This window comes from Charadrius vociferus, unplaced genomic scaffold, assembly GCF_000708025.1.
Source record: "Charadrius vociferus isolate BGI_N301 unplaced genomic scaffold, ASM70802v2 scaffold2875, whole genome shotgun sequence".
Taxonomy (NCBI): domain Eukaryota; kingdom Metazoa; phylum Chordata; class Aves; order Charadriiformes; family Charadriidae; genus Charadrius; species Charadrius vociferus.
The window spans coordinates 1,272-1,720 of NW_009648433.1; the positions used below are offsets into that span (position 1 = coordinate 1,272).

The following is a 449-nucleotide window of genomic DNA, read 5'->3' on the forward strand; positions in this document are numbered from 1 at the left end:
AGCGCGGGGTGCCGGGGGTCGCTGGGCTGTGGGTGCACATTGCCGGCTCATGGGGAGCTTCTCACCCACCAACACCCCCAGGTGCTTCTCCTCAGCGCTGCTCCCCATCCCTCCATCCCCAGTCCGTGCTGGGACCGGGGGTCGCCCCCACCCAGGTACCAAACCCCCCAGTCCATCCCAGGGTCTCAGCAGGGGCTGGAGTGGCCCGTGGGGTGCTGTGCCCCTGTGGCTGCTGTCCCACAAGGTGAAGAGGAGGGGAGGAAGCAGATAAAAGGCTGCACCTCCCGGTTCCCTCACTGCCACCCTCGTCCTCCCCTGCTGCCCGCTCAGCCCTCGTGCCGTGGCCTCTGAAGGGCAGAGGGTCCTTGGGATGAGGCATCGTGGGGGAGCTCAGTGCAGAGTTTGGGAGTCCCAAACAGCCCCGCAGCAGCTCCGGCTTCCTCGGGACG

The 449-nt window shown here is 67.7% G+C and overlaps 1 protein-coding gene across 1 annotated transcript in view; it reads right to left on the minus strand.

Annotated features, from left to right (window-relative positions):
* NUMA1 (nuclear mitotic apparatus protein 1) overlaps positions 1-449 on the minus strand; it is a gene marked incomplete at its 3' end in the record, with an annotated part of 17,933 nt that overhangs the window by 1,194 nt on the left and 16,290 nt on the right. The window lies entirely within an intron of this gene.